Source organism: Cyprinodon tularosa, unplaced genomic scaffold (assembly GCF_016077235.1).
Source record: "Cyprinodon tularosa strain WSP-4 unplaced genomic scaffold, ASM1607723v1 ctg773, whole genome shotgun sequence".
NCBI lineage: Eukaryota > Metazoa > Chordata > Actinopteri > Cyprinodontiformes > Cyprinodontidae > Cyprinodon > Cyprinodon tularosa.
In genome coordinates this window covers 172,446-195,161 of record NW_024039533.1, presented here as the reverse complement: position 1 = coordinate 195,161, position 22,716 = coordinate 172,446, and the positions used below count along the sequence as shown (strand labels likewise).

The window sequence follows — 22,716 nt, the reverse complement described above, 5'->3', positions numbered from 1 at the left end:
TACCTATCTTAGATCTTATTCTTAGATCATGTAAGCAGATTAAACATGTAGCTGGTTTGGTCACAGCTCCTCTCCAGTGGAATGAATGGACACTTATCATTAGACAAACCCCTTTAATCTGCTTCTAAAACTTTAAAATACTTGAACTCCTTTTTATCCCACCAAGCAACAAATTGTTGAAAAGACAACATGATTTACATCCAAATGACGGCTACATTTGGTTGAAAAGTGATTTTCATGTCGTTGAGAAGACTTTGAATACTGGGTTTGAATTGTCTTTTCATTGTCTGTTATTGGACTAATGTGGGACAAAATCAGACGGACAAACAGTCCAATTTTGAACAACTATTTCAGGACTGAATCAAGACTATGACGGACCGACCAGATTTAGCCTAAAAACCATCATCTGATTCAATTTTAGCTGTTGATTCTAGGATTTCTATTTCTTTTTATTTTAGTTTATTTAGTTTTTTTTTAGTTTTTGCATTTTCTTTGCACTGTGAAGAACTTTGTAACTCAATCTTTAAAGTCGCTATAAAAAGAGGTTCAATAGAATCAGAAATGTTTTGTAGGAAGAACAGAGAAGATTTTAAATTCTTGTTGAATCTCAGTGAAACAAACATGCAGCCAGAAAACTTCAGAGTTGAGTTTTATTCATTTATTTGACAGACTGAGAAAGACAGGTTAACAGGTAACAACAGACAGTGTTATATAAAGATCATCATCCAGTCAGTATCTTTAAATATAACAAGGGATCAGAAAAAACAAAAGTATGTTTTTTTACGTCTATGTGTGGGATGGATCTATAGCAGGAATTAAGGATTAATATGTGATGTACGAGGTATAAAAACGCACCCAAGGAGGAAATCCTTAGCAGTTAAAGAAAACTATGTTCTACAGGATGGGCAACAAAATGAGAAATTATTGTTATTAGTGCTGTTAAAGGTTTATATGCGATAAGAAGTCACTGGTGTTTTTATTATGGTGTTAATTCTCTAAGGATGGAACTAGTCTGGAGAGATTAACATGGTAACATGTTGAGGTACCAGTAATGGGAAACCATAGTTACTTTAATCTGCTACCTGCTCCTTTTCAAACAATTCAGAATGAAAACCCCTTTATTTATTGTGCGACGCCCAGGGAGCAGTGTGGGGTTAAGGGTCTTGCTCAGGGACCCAGAATGGAGGCTGTGGGGATCGAACCGGGTCAGAGCACAAGCACTCTGCTCTAAACACTAGGCCAACACTCCGCTATTTATGCGATATGCTATCTGGGTTTTAATTATATTGTTTCTTTAAAATACATAAGTTAATAAATAAAGTGCTTCTTTCCCACCTGTAGGTCATCGGGGCACAGCTCAGCTTCTCTCCTGTACAAAGATCATCACCTCCACCTCCTGCAAAAGAAGAAGAAGCACCAGAGATCAGGCTACCTGCCTGCTGCAGGTCTAAATGCTAAAATCTGAGTTAATTTTCTGGAATCTGTTTTTGTGTGGTTCTTCCCATTACTTAAAAAACTTTCTATACTTGTGTTCAGAGAGAAAAGTGCTTTTCCAAACTGATCTGTGTGTGGATAAGAACACTGATCATAGCTATAGGGACAGGTGTCCATATGTTATGCTCTGTAGAAACACCACATGGGGACCAAATGCTTTGTGAAATCAGAGACAGTGATCAGTCAGACTGATCTCAGAGCTGTGGCTCACAGGAACTTGATCCGTTCTGAGATCAGATCTGATGCTGAGGACCACTGTCTCCACAGGAAGCTGGCAGCTGGAATCTTGCTGTAGACATGAAGACAATCAGGAAGTCAGCAATCTTCTGGCTCCTCTGATTGGCTGTTTGTCTCCTCTGCCCTCTGATCAGGAACCATGTCTCCCTCCTTCTCCCTCTCAGAAGCTACCGCATCATCAGAACCACTGGATTTTGCTTGGATAGCTTCTAAACAGAGTTTAGAACCATGCCGCCAACAGCAGCTGGACTCCCAACTGTCTACTCACACATGTTCCAGTTTGTACTCTTGACTCTTTTTAAGATCCACCAGATGCTGAACATCTGACTCCCTCAGGTTGTTCGACCCCAGGTTTAGTTCTGTCAGATGTGAGGGGTTGGACTTCAGAGCTGAGACCAGAGAAGCACAGCTGATCTCTGACAAACCGCAGCCCTTTAGTCTGAAAAAAGAAAAACATGTCAGCAAAGCTACTTTAAAAGAAGAGCATTAATACACTGCATTAATATACCGTCTGGTTCTGACCTTAGATCAAGGAGTTACACAGAGAAAGAATAATAACGGGACAGAAGAGATTAACTTTGTTCTCCATTTTCTTACAGCACATTACAAAAATGATCTAGAAATAAGAAAAATGTCTTAAATTAAGTAAATTTACTCTTAGTTTGAGCAGGTAAATAAGATAGTTTGCCAATGGAATTGTACAGTAAATTGTCTCGTTTCATTGGCAAAGTGTCTCACTTACCTCCTCAATTCAAGAAAAAATGCACTGAAAAAATAGTTATTTAGATTTACATTTTTTGCAGTGTAATAACTCTAATGCAGTGTCCCCAGTTCATCCTTAATCAATCACTAGTTATTCTTCCAGTTACTTAGTTTGGTTTAGTGGAACATCAGCCATATGTTTTGCACTTATCTAAAGCTCTGGGTCTTACTTCAACGTCTGCAGTCTGCAGAGGGGAGTCTGGAGGAAAGTGCAGAGCTCCTTCACTCCAGCGTCCTTCAGGTCTTCATTATTGCTCAGGTTCAGTTCAATCAGATGGGAGGGGTTGGACTTCATAGCCGAGATCAGAGAAGCACAGCTGATCTCTGACAAACCGCAGCCCTTCAGTCTGAATAAAGAAAAAACATGTCAGTCAAGCTGCACAGCTTCAGCAGAAAAGAGCCAAAAAGAACAGCCGATCAATCCGCAGTTCCTCAATCTGAAAAAAAGTAAAACTTGAGCTCAAGTCAACAGGAGGTGGATTAAACTGGGGAGTGGCAGCCTAGTGGTTAGGTCATAGAGCTTGGAATCCTGAGATTCTGAGTTTGAGCCCCACTCCCACAGACTGCCACTCTGGAGCACTGAGCAAAGACCCTTAAACCCATACTGCTCCCCGGTAGCCGCACAATGGCAGCCCACTGCTCCCAAAGGGGATGAGTTAAATGCATAGGTAAAAAGCCTGGCTTCTTACTTCAATATCTGTAGTTTGCAGAGAGGAGCCTGGAGAAAACCACAGATCTCCTTCACTCCAGAGTCTCTCAGGTTGTTGCGGCTCAGGTCCAGTTCTGTCAGCTGGGAGGGGTTGGCCTTCAGAGCCGAGACCAGAGAAGCACAGCCGCTCTCTGACAGACTGCAGTCCCTCAATCTGAACAAAGAACGACACATGTGAGCTGAAGCAACAGGATTCAGGCTAAAAGCGAAAGATTAGCGAAGACACCAAAATATTATAAAATGAATTAAACTAAATGTAAAAGTCCTAATGAGATGATGAACCAGTTAGGATCATTTAAAGAAGTAATAAAGCAGATCATAGTTTTTGACCCAGCTTACGCATGACTAATTTTTACTCTCCACAGGCTGTGCAGAAGGTCCTTCAATGTCATTAAGTCTTTCTGGGAGATAATGAACCAGAAATCCCACCAGAATAGAAAAGCTGGACAGCAAACATAAAGCTGCAGTTGCTCCTCAAACAACCTCAGAGAAGATTGCTGTCTTCCGTACTGCTGAGCTCCTTCAATGGGTAAATTACACCATTTCTTGAAGTGTTTTATTGATTGTATGCGTCCAAGTCTGCCCAAAATATGCGCTCAGTTGTTATGGTTGAACAGGGCTGCCCTTCCATGCAGTTCAATGATTTTGTAATATATTTTCCCAAAGAGAGGGTGTGTTTTACTTATGCACCTGATCTCTTCCTGAATAATGCCATTCCCATCAAAGGGCTCCATAATTTCCTCCAAGACAGACTGTAGTTTTACATACCTACATTAGATGACATAGACTGGATAGGTTTAAAATTGACTTTTTAAACAATAAATCGTTTATTTGATGTCTAAAATAACAATATCTTGACTGTTAAAGTGCAAGTTTCTTTCAAATTTACACATTCCCATCTAATTTAGTGGAAGCTCATTTTTACTTAACACTCTTTATTAACAATTTAGAAGAAAAAACAGACATCCACTGAACTTTTAGAGTGGCGCAAAATAAAGGTATATTTAAAATAAAGCATATAAATATTTTGTATATAAATCACGATGGTTTCAAACTATATAATATTTACTTCCGCTTACAATGCAACTTAAACACAAAAGGTTTCTGTTCTGATAGGAATGGTAGTTTGAGTTTTGGTGAGAGAGAGATTAGGTTGATCCAAGTAGCTCTATGATAGAGCCGAGAAATCACCTATTTCCTACGTGACATTTCTCAGATACAAGCCAAATAAGAAGATAAAAAGTGAAGCAAAAGAAGGGTGAATGATGGTCAAGGTTTTGAGTGTTGGTGCTGACTTAAGAAAGCAAAGAGGCTCAGAAGCCACTAGGAGGGTGACGCTTTCCGTCTTGACAGGAAAGTCGAATGTTAGTGGACTTTGAAACTGGCTGGCAAACAGTAAACAGTATGGAAAAATAGCGGCTGAGTGTAAGTTTGCCAAATACTGGCAGCAAGGAGCTCATCTGCAGCTATTACCAATCATGTGTCTATATCTATACTTGATCAATATGATGCTATTATTATGATTACTCAAATGTTGGGGGGTTCTGCATTGTGGTCCAAGTTTAACTTGGAAAGAACAAAAATACATTCTTGATCTAAATGGTGAGGAAGAAGAAATAATCATATTTCACTTTTCAGACAATTTTATGAAAAATACATTTGTTAATTAAATAAATATCACAGTATCTGTAAACGATTTTACTTGGATAAACAGAGAAAAAATGTACCTCAGGATCTTCAGTTTACAGACTTGACTCCGTAGTATCTCACACAGATGCTTCATTTCAGAGTCTCCAATGGTTTTCCATCCATGAATCTCACCTATTTCCACCTCAGTCAAGTGACAGGGGCTGGACTTAAGAGCTGAGGCCACAATTTCACATTCAGTCTCTGAGAGGGTACACCCAACAAGTCTGTGATTAAAGAAATAATACAAGATCAAGTTAAAAAAAATCAGACTCTCAATCTGTTCAATAAACAGAGAGTAAGATACGATTATTTGATAGTGATGCAATATGTAAACACATCTGCTCTTCATATCAGTTTCCCATGTTTAACACAACACTGACTATCTTCCAGTGATGGGAGTAATGGCGTTAAAAGTAACAGCTTTTTAGTAATGAGTAATCAAAATTATTACTCTTACTGTAACTATAACGCAGTTACCATTGCCGACACCCCGTTACTGCACGTTACTCAGGTCGCACAATGAACCTTCTTTTCATGATAGGACTCGTGCGCCTTGTCATGAGAGAGGGGAGGATGAGATTGGCTGATGTATAATGAGATGACGTCTGTCAGTTGGGTAGGTGGGTGTTTCTGCTGACGGGCGTTAACGTACAGCACACAGAGAGATGGAGAGTGAGGAGGACTCCAGCAGCAAGACAGTGTTTTCCAGATGGAAATACCGGTGTTACGTTGAGCTGAAGGCGCGTAACAGCCGCCCTGTGCTCATGCCAGAGTGTGAACGATCAAAGGATGGATGGATGGATGGATGGATGGGTAGATGGATGGATGGATGGATGGATGGATGGATGGATGGATGGATGGATGGATGGATGGATGGATGGATGGATGGATGGATGGATGGATGGATGGATGGATGGATGGATGGATAGATAGATAGATAGATAGATAGATAGATAGATAGATAGATAGATAGATAGATAGATAGATAGATAGATAGATAGATAGATAGATAGATAGATAGATAGATAGATAGATAGATAGATAGATAGATAGATAGATAGGATTTCAGAATTACACATCCCCAGTTATTAATTTCATGCACTCACCAGATCTGAACACCCTGTTAAAAAACTTCACACCCATGAGTAGAGGTAATGCAGCCTGATGATATTTACACCACATCAGATACCATTCCCCCCATGTTAAGCAGGGGGAACTCTATCTGACGAGGTTAGAAGCCCATCAGATTCCGTTCCCCTCATGTTAAGCAGGGGGAACGCTATCTGATGGGGTTTAACAGATACCGTTCCTCCAATGTAAGCAGGGGGATTGCTATCTGACGGGGTTTATAGGCCGGTCAGATAGGATTCCCCCCTGATGTCATTCACGTTGAGTTGCAATAAATGCAAAACTCTCTGCAGGTTCTTGTCTTTGTTGTCCACTCTATTCAGCTGGCTTCTGAAACACACGGCGAGAAGGTGGGGGCCGGATGGTGAGGGTTACGGGGCGAGAAACGCAAAAGTAACGCAATAGTTACTTTTGCTAGTAACTAGTTACTTTTATTGTGGAGTAACTCAGTTAGTAACTCAGTTACTTTTTGGGAGAAGTAACTAGTAACTATAACTAATTACTTTTTCAAAGTAACATTGCCATCTTCAGCTAATGCCAGACTTTAGTCGATGGTTTGAGCCCCTTTTCCACCTGCTACACCCCATCATTCTGTTTTGTAAGCCATTCGATTTGGGTTTTATTTCTGCCTGCTGCCTGACATGTTCAGCCCTTCATTGAGCAGTTCTGAACAGGGAGGAACAAATCTGCAATGTGACATGAAAAGACTGTTGTTCATTAATTGGCTATGGAAGTTATCAGTCGTTCAGTGGTAGTTGCTCTATGGGGAGAAAGAAACTGAGCTTGCCGAGGTTTCGAAGGGAATGACCTCCCATGGGTGTCGGCACTCACTGCGCTGCAGGAAAAAGCTCAAAGAACTCGAGCAACAAGCAATGGCCAGAGCAGGAAAAACTGAAGCTATTATCAAACAGTGAACCTTTTATTCACTTTGCATATATATATTTTAACCTTGCAGCATTTCTTTGGTTACTTTTGGTTACAAAATACCAATTTTATTAATTCAAAGACATTCATTGCTACATTAAGGAATTGAGGAATAGTAACCTTCACTACTTATTCTACTCACTACTGTTACAGAAACAAACAGCAAATGTTGCCTTTGTCACAAAACCTGCTCAATGCTCAATCCAAATTGGGCAAATCAGTAAGGACAGTAAGCCTGTGTTCACATTGCCGCCTGAAGTGACCCAATTCTGATATTTACATGGCAGTCTGAACAACACAGATCAGATTTTTTCAAATGTGACCCAGGCCACCTGACTATGTGGACCTAAACCTAATACGTATATCATCTTTTCAAATGCAACATTTGTCTGTACGTCATTAATACTCAGCATAAGTCACTATTCTGCATTCTGATCAATCACTATTATAAGTTCTGTCTGAATAGTGCTGGTGGTAAGAAAGGAGCTGGGAAGAGGAAGCAGGATGCTTCCTATGGCTAGGTTATTTAGCATGGAGACCCTCTGACATTCATATGTACTGCATAGGAGCTATACTGTCTCCAAAAATCCTTTGTGCAATAGGATATAGGCACAGCACACATGTAAAATACATTATTTCTTCACTGGATTCCATGACACATGGAAATGTACACTCCTTCATATGTTTTTGTTTTATGTTGGAGAGCTTCCACCACTTTGACAAGCATTTTCCATGTGCTTTTTCATCCCTTGATGTCATGTGTAAGAACTAAGGCTGTCTGAATTCAGTATGAGTCTAGAATTCCTTTCCTGCCCTGGATAGTGTACTTATTGTTAACCCAGCAAAAGGGGAAGGTATAGGAATTAGGAACAGGAGCCAGGAGCTTCGATTTCAAAACGGTTTGTTTAAAACTGACAAACATGAATATGCTTGTCAAATAAGGACTGCAGCCTTCTGCAATACTGAACTATAAAAAAAAAAACTTACACAAATACAAATGTATCTAAGCTCTCCAGTATTAAACCTAAAACATATGGTGGTGTGGACATTTCCATGTGTTGCACAAAGTAAAGCCAGGAATACAGAGCATAATATTTTTAATATTTGTAGTCAGCTACAACTCAAACTGTACAGCAAAACCGTAGGGTTTAAAAGTTCACAGCTCATGATGAAAGCTCTTTCTCTGTACGGCCCGACATTCTGATACCACCTATCTGCTCACACTGTACGTCCAAAAACACACGTTAGACTTAGCACCGAGAGATGGCGCTATTCAGAAACATCAGTCTGGAAGAAGAACTCCCCTGCTTGCACATGCACAGTGTGCGAGGTTCCAGTAAATTGGATCATAGAGGTTTGTTCTGCACAACAGTAGGATTTGCCCAAAATCACCTAACAAGGGACGAATTTGAAAAAAGAAACATGTTTGATTTTCTCATGATCTTACAATTCCTGATCAAGAAGTGGTTGTGAGAGGCTTTCACCCCTCGTTACACCCTGTATACTACAGGACTCACCATGAGGCTCAAACTTGGCCTGATCAAAAAAGTTCTTGCATAACTGGAGAATCATTAAAAACTGGTACAGTGTATGCCCGTCTTAATTGGACCTATAGTGCCAGAAAAGAATTTTGCAAGATCACTATCCTAAATGTGATAGTGTGGTCCTGTCAGTAAACCTTTGACTGACCATGTGTCTTGGCTACTTGGCCAGGATGATATCTCACATAACTTTGACCCAGATGTTTATGGGATCAAATCCTGCCAAAACCCTTTGTTGCGTACCTTGCCACATTCTGGCATTGCTGGCAAGATCCATGTGCAATACTAAACTGTTCATGGATTTGACAATGGTGGTGGTAGCCCGAGTAGAGCATGAGGATGTGCTTGTGGAAAAAGGGGAGAGATGTGACAGTGTCACTATGCCTCCAAATGATCATCCATTCTGGTTACTTGGAAGGGGTTATATCCCTTTGGCTGAGTGCTCAGTGTGTATGACCTCCATCCATCAGTCTATGGGATGAAAGCCCACCTATTCTCTCTATTATGTACACATAAAAGAACTGGAAAGCATAAAGTCTTCGTTCTTGCTGTACACACTATTTGGAAATCAAAAATACATCTGGACTCACCGAGCCTTTCTGCAGTTCCTCACAACTGGAACCAGTCTCCGTCGTCCCTTCTCTGTTGTATTGTACTCTGCCAGATCCAATTCATCCAGAACCTCCTCTGACATTTGCAGCATGTAGGCCAGAGCTGAGCACTGGAACATAGAGAGCTCCTTTTGTGATCTGTTCTTTGATTTCAAGAACTTCTGGATTTCCTGATTAACTGAAAGATCCTTCATCTCCATCAAACAGTGAAAGATGTTAAAGCTTCTTTCTGGAGATATAAAACCATTGTTCATCTTCTTGAGATTGTTGATGACTCTCTGGATAGTTCCTGGACTGTTCTCTGTCTGACCGAAGATACTTGCTAAGAGTCTCTGGTTGGACTCCACAGTGAGGCCATGAAGGAAGCGAACAAACAGATCCAGGTGCCCATTTTCACTGCTGAAGGATTTTTTCATGGCTGCCCCCATGAAGTCCTCCAGAGACCTTTCACTGTATTCTCCTCCCAGGAAGTTCTTCACTACCTGTGTATTCCTGTTGGTAAAACAATTGTACATGTAGACTGCAGCCAGAAACTCCTGGATGTTCAGATGAACAAAGCAGTAGAATGGTTGCCGGAGGATCACACTTTCTCTTTTGAAGATTTCTGTACAAACTCCTGAGTACACCAATGCCTCTTTGACATCCAGATCATACTGTTCCAGGTCTTCTTGGTAGAACATTATTTTTCCTTTCTCCAGATGTTCTAACGCCAGCCTCCCAAGCTTCAGAAGAACCTCCTTATCAGCCTCCATCAGCTCTTGTGGATTCATTTCATGTCCTTCATGGTACTTGTTCTTCTTCAGGCTGGTCTGGACCAGCAGGAAGTAAGAGTACATGTCAGTCATGGCAGTTCCCCTCTGTGCTCTGTGGTCAGCAGGTTCTCCAGAACCGTAGCAGTGATCCAACAAAAGACAGGGATTCGACACATGATGTGGAGACTGTTAGAGGTCTTGATTTGGGAGATGATTCTACTGGATATCTCTTCATCACTGAACCTCTTCCTGAAGTACTCCTCCTTCTTGGTGTCTGCAAAACCTCGAACTTCTGTTACTCTGGCGACACAAGAAGAAGGAATCTGACTGGCAGCCGCAGGTCTGGAAGTTATCCAGACAAGAGCTGAGGGAAGCAGGTTCCCCTTGATGAGGTTTGTTAATAGAACGTTTAGTGATGACTTCTGTGTGACATCAGAAACAGCCTGACTACTGCTGAAGTCCAAAGACAACCTACTTTCATCCAGGCCATCAAAGATGAAGAGAAGCTTCCAGACAGCCAGCTTCTCTGCTGGAAACTTCTGAAGGGTTGGATGGAAAACATGGAGCAGCGTGAGAAGACTGTGCTGCTGATCTCTGATCAGGTTCAGCTCCCTGAAGGAAACCAGAACCACCACATCAATATCTTGGTTCTCCAAGCCCTCTGCCCAATCCAGGGTGAACTTCTGTACTAGGAAGGTTTTTCCAACACCAGCAACACCGTTGGTAAGAACCACTCTGATGGCTCCATGTTGGTCAGGTAAGGCTTTGAAGATGTCGTGGCACCTGATTGGAGAATCATGGAGGTCCTGGATCTTGGAATCTCTCGCCTGCTGTTTCCCCTCATGTTGGGTATTAATCTCTTCATTGTTTTCTATGATATAGAGGTCAGTGTAGATCCTGTTGAGGAGGCTTCTATTTCCCTTTTCATCACTTCCTTCGTTCACGGAATCAAATCTCTTTCTCAGGTTGGTCTTATGTTCCTTTAGATCCCCCTGCAGAACAACATCTGCAGAAACAAGAAAAAAAAGATTACATAAAACTGATTTAGTGATGAAGTTGGAACAAAACCATCTGGAACATTAGGAGCTGTTATAATTATAAGGGCTCTTGTGCGGCGTTAAACAATCTGACATCCACAGCTTATTCCTGTCTCACTTTGTATCTAGCATCTGTTCACCTTCAGGATTGGATTCCTGACGCAGAAATGTTGAAGAAATGCTGACATAAACATGCATAGCTTTCAGCAACATGAACTCTAGCATCATGTGGCCACTGTACTCATTTCACTGGTTCTATCAGACCTTCTCCCATCAACACAACAGCTCCATAAGAAAAAGATTTCCAAATAATTTTTACAGGGTTGATGGAAGAAGTTTAAAGGAAAGGTCAAAACAGATAGTAAAACAGCTCATTTAAGCAGCTAGTTTTCACATTTTAAATTGCATTACTCATTGGAGACTGGATTGGATGTGTTTCAATAATGACCACAGACTGTAAATGAAATGAGACTTATTTGGCCCTTAAATCAAAGTAAACAACAGATTGTAAGAATGATTACATGTTGTAAATACAAATACATCTCCTGAAATGAGTGTTCTGTTATCAGAAGAAATCAGGATTTCTGTTTATTTCCCTAATTTTGGGACACAGATGGAAGAAGAAAGCACTGAGTGAACATGTTCAGTCTTACTTGTGCAGCTGCTCTGATTGACTGTCAGCGGTCCAGCTCCAGTTCCAGGTCTTTCTCCACTCTGGGTTTTGCTCCTCTTCCACCTTATATTAAGACATTTTATCATCACTAAAATAGTTCACTACCAACAAAGTGGGGCTGTCAAACTGCAGCTGCAGATCGTCTTCCAAGTACCAGAAGCTGGGTCAGCACAGAACATTGATGGTGTTTGGTTTGAAGTGTTTTATTCCAATAATTTGCACTCAACAGGGATTATCTTTTATTTTCATGCTGTTTTCTTTTTGTCTGTTTGTTTTTCCTAACTTGACATCTTTTCTGGGACATCAACCGGTCCTCTATCTGAGTTAAAATAAAAACCTGCTAACACCGCAGTCCACATGTCATGCTCAGCCTCTATATCTGGTCATTTGGATTCAATAACTCTAGGGATTTATGAGGTTGGGAGGAAGGACATTCACTGTGGATCTGTCTGTAATGTTTTGAATGCTGATTGGTAAAAAACCTGTTAATATTTTTTTTTATTTTATTTCTCTGTAGAGTCACATTCATTAGTTGGAAATTGTTTCCTTACTTTGTGTCCGAGGTTTTATGTTCTTTACTGAAGTCTATAGGATGTGAATTAGAACGGTCACTCCTTAAAGATGGTTCTCCTTGAGGTTCTGCTTTCATTCGCTGGTTTGTTCCTCTAAAAAACAAACATGCTGTTTAGAATACATCAATAACTAAGACATTCTATGATAAAAAAGGAGGAGGAGGGTCTGAACACAAACAGCTGCAGAGAAGCAGAGGGTTTAAAGTCGGATGTTTATGCATTCTGAATTATTATCCCCACTTAAGGTTTTAAGAGGTTAACATTAATCTGTTTGAAGCGAGGGTGGAGAGATCAAGGAAAGATATGTAGCTGTCAGGGATTGGGGTTGTGGCTTTTCACATTCTCCACCAGAGGGTACCTGGAGGTTGTGGCTGGGCTGGACACATTAGCTGCTGATATGCTCTCCAAACACGTAAAGATCATTAGCCTCATAACCTGAGCTCTATAAGAAGAGCAGGTCACCAGTTGCTCATCAATCGAGTGTTATCCTACACTCAACAAAAATATACATGCAACACTTTTGGTTTTGCTCTCATTTTTTATTAGATGAACTCAAAGATCTAAAACTTGATCCACATACACAATATAACCATTTCCCTCAAATATTGTTCACAAACCAGCCCAAATCTGTCAAAGTGAGCACTTCACTTTTGCTAATCCTTCAAACCTCACAGGTGTACCATATCAAGATGCTGTTTAGACACCATGAATAGTACACAGGGTTGCTTTAGACTGCCACCCTGAAACGGCCAAGAAAAGGCCACCCTGAAACGAATAGCTTTATTACACAGCACAATGCCACAGATGTTGCAAGATTTGAGGGAGCGGCGATTGGCATGCTGACAGCAGGAATGTCAATCAGAGCTGTTAATCGTGTATTAAATGTTAATTTCTCTACCATAAGCTGTCTCTGTTTGAATTTTTGTTGAGTGTATATGGTGACATTCAACATAACCTCCAACTTCTAAGAACCATTTCTATGTTCATCCAGATCATTCCTCTGAGAGGGTTTCTGTGTGAATACTTTCCAAGCCTCTGCATATTATTCTCATACGTTCTGTGTTTTACTGGAATTCATGACTCATGACCGTAATCATACTCAGTACACTCGGATCAGAGACTAGCGCCTTGTAATATTGTGAAACTACTCCACCAGCATAAGTTGAAGTTTGTTTTCTGTTGGGAGGAACTCTTTGAGTTCATGCAAAGTTAAGAAAAAGACACTAAATGTTGGTGTACAAACAAGATGATGAACCTCTAAACATACACAACCTGCAGATCCTCAGGTAGGACTCTGTGGAACACGATACAGAATATCTTGCTGTAATAAGGGCTGCTTCTATAGCCCAGTTCCATCTGATCCCTGGTCATTTGGATTCAGATCTCAATAACTCATAATTTTTGAAAAAAGCAGAACAAAGTCCTCAACAAGGAGATTTTGGATATCAACCCGTTACTATTTTTATATCTTATTTCCCTGCAGAGTCACATTCATTAGTTGAAAAATGGTTCCTTACTTTATGTCCGAGGTTTCATGTTCTTTACTGAAGTCTAGAATATGTGAATTAGACCAGTCACTCCTTAAAGATGGACAGCTGGATCCTTGAGGTTCTGCTTTCATTCCTTGGTTTGGACCTCTGAAAAACGAGAGTTGTTAAGATTACATCAATAAATAAGACATTTTATGATAAAAAAGGAGGAGGAGGGTCTGTATACAAACAGCTGCAGAGAAGCAGAGGGTTTAAAGTTCCAGAGTAAAACATTTTGATGGTTCTGTTGGATGCGACTAAACAATAAACAATATCTTAGAATTGGACTCTACTGGTTTTGTAAAATAACATCTTCAGAAAAACAGGCTTATATCACAGTTATATGCAGCTGATGGGTCATAATTATATTAGTTATTCTACAAACCTCTATAGTATCCACCACTGGTACTAGAAAGTTCAGGACACTGCCCCATTCTATGGTGCAGGGATATGGAAGTAAATATGTGCCATCAGAATTTGAATAAAAAATACCTCTGAAATTTGAATGTTGTATATTAGTGCTTACTTTTTCAGTATAAAAATAAATTCAGAATATATTTTTAACCTAAAAAAAATTCAATGTCATTATTTGTACATAAAAAAAAAAATTCAGTGTAATTTTTTTTTCCACATGGTTGCAATTTTCAGTTATTAAAAAAAATCACAATCCTGTTTCAAAATGATCAAATTTTTAATATACATATTTTTCACAATTTAAAATTTCAGTGTTAAAAAATTCAGCATATAAAAAATTCAACTTTTCAAAATTCAAATGCAATATTTTCGTTGTCCTCCAATTCAACTTGCTCAAATTCACTGTCTCAAATTCAGCGTCTAAAAATTCGCTGTAAAAATGGCCAAGGTTACTTCAGGTCACAGACATTAGCAATGGATGTCCGATTCCAACATCCACCTAATCAAGTGACACAACCGTCATATTGAAGAAGTACCAGTATCACCCAGGCTGGCGACCATGGAGGCGAACTGAAACCCAACAGTGAGTTTAATGCTTTCATATTTCTGTAGTATATTTTATTTTGCGCATGAAGTTTGATACATTATCTTAAAGCCTGATTTAAAACACTGGTTTGGGCCGTTGTTAATCTTACACCGTGTAGTGCCGGTATATTACTTCTCGCTACCTCCGAGCTACCCCCCCACCCCCCCCCCCCCCCCCCGACCCAATTTCCCCCGTTTTATTTCAAAAAGAAATACCACTTTTCCAGGCAGTATTAGTAAAGTCGTAATTTTTCAGGAGATGCTACCGCTAATGTAGTAAGCTAATATGGCTGCCTTGTGTGCTTCAAAGAGGGGCTGTGAACAGTTCCGACCCCACTCTGATCAGCTACTGTATTGTTAACTCGGAGGTAGCGAGAAGTAATATGCCGGCACTACACGGTGTAAGATTAACAACGGCCCAAACCAGTGTTTTAAATCAGGCTTTAAGATAATGTATCAAACTTCATGCGCAAAATAAAATATACTACAGAAATATGAAAGCATTAAACTCACCGTTGGGTTTGAGTTCGCCTCCATGGTCGCCAGCCTGGGTGATACTGGTACTTCTTCAATATGACGGTTGTGTCATGTGATTAGGTGAATGTTGGAATCGGACATCCATTGCTAATGTCTGTGACCTGAAGTAACCTTGGCCATTTTTACAGCGAATTTTTAGACGCTGAATTTGAGACAGTGAATTTGAGCAAGTTGAATTGGAGGACAACGAAAATATTGCATTTGAATTTTGAAAAGTTGAGTTTTTTATATGCTGAATTTTTTAACACTGAAAATTTAAACAGTGAAAAATATGTATATTGAAAATTTGATCACTTTGAAATAGGAATGTGAATTTTTTTAATAACTGAAAATTGCAACCATGTAAAAAAAAATTACACTGAATTTTTTTTTAATGTACAAATAATGACATTGAATTTTTTTTAGGTTAAAAATATATTCTGAATTTATTTTAATACTGAAAAAGTAAGCACTAATATACAACATTCAAATTTCAGAGGTATTTTTTATTCAAATTCTGATGGCACATATTTACTTCCATACAGGGAGGATCTGTTCTCTGATATCAGAACCAAAATTGTTCATCTTGTATGAGGAGCGGCTGTGGCCATCATCAAGGAATAAAACACATTACAACAGTGGACAAACCAGTACCTTATACGAGTAACAACAGAGGTCATCTTGTGCTACTTGTAGCGCTCTCTTTTGAGTTGCAGACATCCAGGAAATGTGTTTTTGAGGTAAACTGGCCGTGGTCTTCCAAGTACACGGCAAAATTGAATGCTTTCAAACTCGAATGGACCGTGACTGTCGATTTACTGTATGAACTTTTAAAACACAAGTCCAGAAAATGCTAAGTCTGCACATGAAGTATTTTATTTGTAAACTTGACCAGAACTACTTTGTTCTTCAACTGATTTCCTACCTCAGTGATGCTCTAGATTGATATGGAGTTGATATGGCAAGTGGGGAAAATATATCAGCGGTCATAAACAGCGGTCATCACCAGGGAAACTGCAGAAATGTAACATAACGCACCTGGTGGAACTGCTCTGACTGACTACTATGATCAGCTGTGAAGGATTGGTCTATGCCCAGCAATGCCACACAACCGGGCTTAGATACCGCTGCCACATCTAGTCGAACCAAGCCCTAAAAAGGCATGCACTAACAAAAAAATAAATAAATAGGTGACTTGGGAGTTGTGGAGCAGGATGCAGAAGTCTGTCCTGCAACCAGGAGATCGTTGGTCTGAAATCCAGCTCAGTTGTTGATTTCTTGGGAAAGACACTTCATTTGCATTGCCTAGGGTGTGGTGCCTTGTGTCTGTTAGTGTGACCCAAGGCAGCTGTGGCTATGTGGCTTACCAAAGTGAATGGGTGAATATTTAACTCTACATGTTTCTTTAATGTTTGACACTGTACACTACTGTTAGATCAATTCAACACTGGTGTGTACACTGAAAAAACAATCCAGAAATAAGTAAAAAATGGCTTAAATTAAGTATATTTAGCCTTAATTTGAGCAGGTAAATAAGATGATTTGCCAATGGAATGAGTATTTTCACTCTTAAAATAAGATAGTTAGATAATATTTACTTGAAATAAGACGATAAAATAGTTTTTTCTTATTTTAAAAGGAAATTGTCTTGTTCCATTGGCAAAGTGTCTTACTTACCTCCTCAAATCAAGGAAAAACACACTTATTTTAAGAAAAAATAACTTATTGAGATTTATATTTTTTGCAGTGTATTGAATTAAAGTAATTACTATCCAAAGTCTTTTCTCTTTTTTCTTCCATCATTGATTCTCATATTTTCATTCAAACTTTACTGATTTATTGACTGACACCTTCATTAGTGAAAAAAATACTAAGCTACTTTTGCATTAGACACAAAATATCAATTTTTTCATATCCAATAAACCTCATCTCTACCAGTGGTGGAAAGTAACAAAGTACCCTTACTTGATTACTGTATACAAGTACTTTTTTAAGTATCTTTACTTTACTTTTGTAAATATTTCTTATAACTTTAACTCCACTACATTTCAAAGTCAAATATTGTACTTTCTACTGCACTTTATTTACAGGAAGCTTCTAGTTGCTTGTTCATTTTAGCTCAGCCTAGCCTTGTAATCCTCTGTTACTGCTTTTCTTTTTTGAACTGCAATTTCATCATGACAGATAGCAGCATTAAGGATTGAATATGTTCTCCAGTGTTTTAGAGATTTTCTTGACATTCCACAAATGTGAGAAACTTAGGGCAGATATTATTTGTAGTTTATAAATTTTTATCATTAGTATGAATTCTCATAGCAGAGTTGTAGTTTCTTTGTGGTAATAGATTAAACCTTAAACCTCTATTCCATAGTGAAAGTGTGAAGAGAAAAAAGACTCTCCTGTTTTCTGTTTGGTTTGTTTTTAAATAAGAAATAATAATCACAACAGCTTTCCCTGTTTTTGGCATTTTTATGCTGAAGTCCATGTGGTGTAGAATCTATAGCAGGTGGTTCTGTGCATCAATAGATCAGGTGGTTTCTGAAAATTAAAGGTTCTTTACATTTAATCTGTAAATAACAGAAATGTACTGATATTAGAAAAGTTAATTTGTATTTTTTTATATTTAAGTACTTTTTAAAGCTTGTATTTTTTAATACTGAAGTATTTTCAAAAGTGAGTACTTCAATACTTTAACTTGAGTAGATATTTGACTGAGTAACTTTTACTTTTAGTTGAGTAAGATTTGACAATGAGTATCAACATTTTCTCTCAAGTATTGCTGTTAGGTACTTCATCCACCACTAATCTCTGCAGAGTCACATCCATCTCTTAGAAACTAGTTCCTTACTCTGGGTCTGGGAGTCCAGGAGTATTACTGAAGTCCGAAGTGCGATCTCCAGACGAGTCACACTCTGGTCCTGCAGTTTCTGCTCTGTCCTCCTGCTGATGCGGATTTTCCATCTTCTCGGCTTCAGTCTGTCTGGTAGAGAAAATAAAATCAATCAGTTCCCAGAAGATCAGATCTACTAGCTGTCCAGTAAAGTATTATGTGTGTGGAGAACTAGAGGAACCTTATGAAACCTTATGTAACCTTAAAAGAAAAAATGAAAATGTTAGAACTGTAAATTTACAGTCATGTGTTGCTGTTTTTATTTACATATTTTACTATTTTTTAAGGCTGCACAAGAAAAAAATTGTCCAGAGATCTGTTCCAAACGAAATTTCTTTTTGTTTTACACTTGTGTAAACAAAATGACAAATAAGTCTGTCTAAGTCTAATTCTAAGTAATTATAGCAGATACCATCTGGGTTTGATCGTCAATTCCTTCACTGCTTCATACACTTTCTGACCTCTGCTGGGTCAATCCTACAGAACTTCCATTTTCAAGTTTCATATCTGGAGTTTTGAGTCAGACCATTGACTTATTCTTTATTATTAGATAATTAATGACTTTATCTGCTCTGTCCTTCTGTTCCTGCTTACAATCGTCAATCTTTTGGCTTCAGTCAGTCTGAGAGAAACCAGGATCACTGCCTGTCAGCTGCTGGCTAAAGAATCTGAACAAACAATTTGATCCTAAATTCTCATTAAGAGAAACAGAAGCTCTGTCTTTCACTTTCAGTCTGACTTCGAGAAAATGAAAAGATTTTTTTTTTTTGAAGATATAAAGAATAAAAACTGAAGGGATATGGAAGCAAATGTTTTCTGATTTTCTAATTAAAATGTAATGTTTTAAATTATGTTTCATTATGAAAAATACAGCTGCATTTTTTTTACTAATAAATAAAAAAAATCAAACAGCATTTTATTTTCTTCTCTAAGACTGCCTAATTTGTAAATTAATTGAAATGATACATTAATTATTATTATGTAAATTCTTATAATTTATTATTATAATAAATTAATTCTTATTATGTAAATTCTTTTGGCTCACACCAGAGCAAACTAATTAAAACGCTTATATATTTGAAACGCATAGAGGACCAACGTCCTTCAGGCATTCCAAGTCAGATGCGGATAAATTAGCCAATCTTTGTTTAACTGGAATGTTGGAGCCTTTTGTTGTGCATGGGATCTGTGATTGGTCTTTTGAATCATAATGTAAGTTACTTCTTTGAAATGAATTCCATGTTTGAACTGTAAATGCTTGAAAGCTGAAACTGCGACCCTCCCCCTCTGTTCAGTGATGGCTTTTGTATTTTCACAAATATAGCTTCCTTGACTCTTCTTTCAAACCATCTGTCCTCTCTGTCCAACATCTGAAAACTTTGTTCTTCAAAGGACACACTTTTGGTGTGTTTTTGAGATTCAAGTGTCCAGCTGAATCTTGCCCAGAGCTGATAACTACATGCTTTACGTGATGTCCTAACATGTTTTCGTGTTTCTCCTCTGTAATTGAGGTAATATTGTTGGCCCTGTAACTTGGAGTTCTGATCACAGAAAGTTCCTGTTCCAGCAGGTGACTCACATCACAGTTTTGAAGAGAAATACATTTTAAAATTTCTAATTTAGAAAATTATTAAATGCATTAATAGAAGTCCTTTTTATGTTTTAAGGTCAAATCTTTATTTCTTGTCTCACAGATTGAATTTCAAATAGAATTACAAGCCTGTATTTTCATTCTCTTCTTGAAGAAACTGAAAATGCCGTTTGGATGATTAGTTTTTACATTTTTTCATAGTCCAAAATGTAGCTTTAAAATACAAAAACAACATTTTAGTTAATTTTAACAACATTATTTTCTTTACCCTCTATAGGACACTCATTGCTAAAAAAAAAAAAAAAAAAAAAAAAAATCAACATTTCAAGCCAATAGTGTTATTGAAATCCAGGACAAGACCTTATTACCTTTGTAACAACAAAAAATATGGATATTTTGATGGCAAAAATTAATGTCAATTTAACAACAAGAAACGCCAACTTACCCGAATACATTAATAAAATAAGAAAATGTGCTTCTATAAGAAATTCATAAAAAACACTCTTAAAGTGAAAGAAATTTTTTTTTTTGGGGGTCCAACATAACCTTAGAGGCATTAATGCTTAATAGTGGCACTTACATTTTTTAAGTTTATAAACCTAAATATAATTGTTAACTAGGCTTATTAACTTGTTAGCTTTATTTTTTAACTTTTCAATTGGCTTTTTACCTTTTTTATGACTTAACTTTTTTTTTTTCAACTTCATTTACAGTAGTAATCATTCAAGGGCTCATCTGATTGGTCAAATGCCAAAATCAGATGTACAGCCATGTAGCAGAATATATGCTGAATGACTGGATATAGATCTTGTGCCTTTAGAACTCACCGAGGGACGGGGGGACTCCATTTGTAAGGGGTATGTATGTGAGCAAAAACTGTAACCTGCATTATAAAGGATTAGGTTAAGCATAATATATTCTATTCTATTAACAAATCTTCTAATCTGGTCAAATCAAGTGACTTTTACTTGTTGCTTTTACTGCAGTTATGTGGCTCCCTCTACAATCTACAGAGAGAAAACCCACTGAGGAGAGAATCCTGAAGAAGGTAACACTAATGTTGATCTTGATTCTTCTCTTTGGTCTGAACTACACTAAATATAGTCTAAATATAGTCATATGCCTTATGACTCATATTTTCATTTGCAGGAAACTGATACCTAAATCCCAGGGTTAATATTTTTGGGTACCTTACATAAGTACTGTTTTAAAGAATTTGTATTTTACTTTTCTTTCATCCCATGAAAAATAAACAAGCCAGATTTTGACTACAATACATAGTTCAAAGGATTAGAGAAAAGTAGTGGCTTATAGTGGCGGAAAATACGGTAGCTGTAAACTGGTTGGTATGATTGCTTCACTGGGGAGGCTCCATTGTTTTGCATATTAAACATGCAAAGCATTAGATGAATGTTGCTAAACCGGATGAACTGCTGTTTTGTAAACATATCTCTCAGGGCCGTAAAGGTTAGATTTCCAGGTTGTGTTTGCAATGATATCTATTGCTGTGGACTGTCAACTGAGCCCTTGATCAAAGAAGAGTGCGGACATGGATGTGGATGAAGAGATTGTACAGAAATATCCGACTGCTGCTGCAAAGAACGAGCATCTTCATACTTCAGGTTCTTCATCCTCGAAACCATTTTAATGATTCAGCTCAATTATTAATCTAAAGACAGGATGTGAGCTTCTGACGTCAGTGCTATTTAACATCATGAGGAACAATTAGTAGATCAATAAAAAAGTGCACCAGTTAAACACAGTGGAGAAAGGCTGCAGCTTTATAACAGGAAATACGATTCTCATAGGGAAAAGCAGCAGCTTGGCTCTGAATGAGAACCAGACTGAGTTCTGGTTCTGGATCCCTCCACAGATCACAGACAGAAAACCCATAAAAAGATAAAAGGCAAAGAAGTTTCCACTCACCCTGATCCAGATCCTTCTCTTCTGTTTGTAAATAGAGTCAACCTTTCTTCATCTGACCAGGTAAACCCGAGGCTCCACCCCCTACTGTACTAAGGTGTGGTTCCCTGTCTGAACACATTTCCTCTTTCATTGTATCAACAATAGACTAAGCTGTAAGGCTGGATTGAAGCTTCTTTATGTCTAAGATTTGTTCTCAGTTTTAGCACATTTAACAGCAAAAAGTTAAATAGCAAATGCTCTTAAAATAATCTGATTTCAAATTAGAAACGAGAGCATAATCCCAGTTTAATTGTAATGTAGCCTTATTATCAGTTAAGTACTTTACTCTGAGAACATTTATCCAAAAGTTTTGGCATATAAACTCACTTTATTTGTGGTGTTTTGCTAAATATCCTGTTCTGTCCTGCTTTGAAATCCGGTCTTGTGCGCTTTTAGCAGGTCAGCTTTAGTATAAAAGCTTCATGTTGATAAGGATTTATTATTTACTTTATTTTATTTACTTTATTTCAGACATTTGAATAGTTCGGTTTTGTTCATGAGATTAAATTTTTTTATTAAGCCCACCTGCATAAATACAGGTTTAATAACAAAAAAGAAAATAGCTGCATAAGCAAAATGAAGATGAAAATGGAGTATCTACTGTTTTTTAGGCTTATGTCTTTTTGTGGTTTATTATTTTGGTGTTTTAACCCTAATATAAAGGTTTCACTAACCCTAACTAGCAACCTGGGTCCATCAGAATGAGGGGACTGGAGGTCAGGGAAAAGGTCAAATCCAACCCTATCCACCTTCAGAAACTACTGATGAGAACCGCCTTAAAGGTTTCTGGGAGGTAAAGTCAGTCCTTTTTTAACCCTTTTATGCTTTGGACAAATTTTAAGAAGCTGCTTCTCATGTAATATTTATGGCTGCTGATACTATTATTGCAAACCACTTCACTGATTCCCAGGTTGTCTCATCAAACACTGCCATCTACTGGTCATATATTGGAAGTAAACAAAAAATACTGTAAAGCAGAAGTTGAGCTTTTCCAGTAAATCATCCTGTTGCTTCTGTAGATTTAACCTTAGAGGGAAACATTGCCTAATCTATAGGGAATCACATGATTATAACATGTTGAGGTAATGATTTACTGC

The 22,716-nt window shown here is 38.1% G+C and overlaps 1 pseudogene; it reads right to left on the bottom strand.

Annotated features, from left to right (window-relative positions):
* Nucleotides 1–1,331: 1,331 nt before the first annotated feature.
* On the bottom strand, nucleotides 1,332–21,645 carry LOC119773637 (annotated as a pseudogene).
* Between the last annotated feature and the right edge of the window lie 1,071 nt (nucleotides 21,646–22,716).